The following is a 1,798-nucleotide window of genomic DNA, read 5'->3' as shown; positions in this document are numbered from 1 at the left end:
GATTTAGCTATTAAATTCAGTTTTTATGGCTCTGGGGCAGATATTTGATGTTTTTAATAGTTTACAACTGAGACGAAAATGAATTGTGCACAATATCAAAAGGCATTTATTTGCTTTAATTGTTATTTTATTCAAAGATAATCTTTTAATCCCCACTTGGTAGATAACAATTGAGTTAGTTATGTTGAAATGGTCTTCATCGATCAAAATCTTTGTTTTGAGCTCTCAGTTTACCTATTAGTCTATGTTCCTACCCTCATCTATGGTCATGAAATCTGGATCAAGAACGAGATGCAAAAAAAAGTCAATTAGCCTCCTCCACAGGGTGGCCAGGTACTTCCTTAGGGCTAGGGTGAGGAGTTTGGTTATCTGGGAGGATGTTGGAGTTTATCTTCTTATCCTGAACATAGTGAGGAGTCAGCTGAGATGGCCTACACCTGTTTCAGAAGTCCCCCAAACCCCAGGGATGTCCCAACTCCTGGCTCAGCTTTATCACAACTTCACTTGTATCAGATTAGCTGAGGCAGGGATTTAAAGAAAATATTAAAATTATAACTTTTAATGAAAGCTTAAAGAGGAATGTTTTTTTTTTACATTGGCCCCTTGATTTTTCGTTATTACATCATGTTCTACTCACCTATATGAGTTTTGTGTCATTTGGATTCATCTGTACATTGAAATGTGTCATCTGAAGATATTCCGTTATATCCAAGTAACGTCTTCCTATGGGCAACGACTTGAAGGCACAAACTAAACTGTTCATAATTTATCATTTATGGTACATACGCCAGCATCCATAACATGTACAGTAGGCGAATCACTGACCCCCAGACATCCGCGGTTATACTTTGTATATTTATATCATTTAAAACAATGCGGCGCGTGTATGACGTCATCTGTGTGCCGGACTGGAGTTGTGACAGGAAGCCCGGGCCACAGGCGGCTACGCTCTACCCCTTTTATTCATTCGGCTAGCTAATCTGAAATGTTCAATTCCATTTCTAGAGCGAGATTATCTGTGGTAGTAGCACTAGACATCTTCCAGGCTTGTGAGTAAAACTAGCAGCAGTTCAGTGGACAGGATGAATGAATGGTAGCCAGCGGCGTGGATGACGTCGTACACACTCCGCTTTGTTTTTAAAGGATATAAATATAAAAAATATAACCGCGGATGTCTGGGGGACAGTGATTCGCCTACATGTTATGAATGCTGGCGTACTATAAAGAATATAGTATGAACAGTTTAGTTTGTGCCTTCAAGTCTTTGCCCATAGGAAGACATTACTTGGATATAACCTAACAGAATATCTTCAGAACGGCTCCAAATGACACAAAACTATAAGGGTGAGTAGAACATGATGTAATAACTGAAAATCAAGGGCCAAATGTAAAAGAAAATGGCGTTCCCCTTTAAAGTCTGCTTAGAAGTAAAACATTTAAAGATTGGATTAAGCTTTTTTTTCATTTATTTCACCAAACAAGTTAAGCTAGATTTGTTTAAAATTGTCGTTTTGAACTGGGCAGTTTTTAAAAAAGACCGGAAATTAAGAGAGGAAGTGTCTCAGTCATGAGACGTAGAAAGAGTTTCTGTTCACCAGTTTAAGTCCAGTTAGTTGATTGCTCTGATGAAGAGGACTGCACTGTTAAGCAATATACAGCTATGTGGAACAGAAAGCAGTGGGACCTTACGCTTTTCACTGGTTTTCTCTGTAAGATCATGTTTTTTGTATTCTCTATATTCTTTTCTTGAATTTCAAATTTATCATATTTTACAAACATTTTGTAAAATATAAAAGTT

Source organism: Cyprinodon variegatus, unplaced genomic scaffold, assembly GCF_000732505.1.
Source record: "Cyprinodon variegatus isolate N-32 unplaced genomic scaffold, C_variegatus-1.0 Scaffold945, whole genome shotgun sequence".
Taxonomy (NCBI): domain Eukaryota; kingdom Metazoa; phylum Chordata; class Actinopteri; order Cyprinodontiformes; family Cyprinodontidae; genus Cyprinodon; species Cyprinodon variegatus.
The sequence above is the reverse complement of the archived record's forward strand: the minus strand, read 5'-3'. Positions refer to the sequence as shown.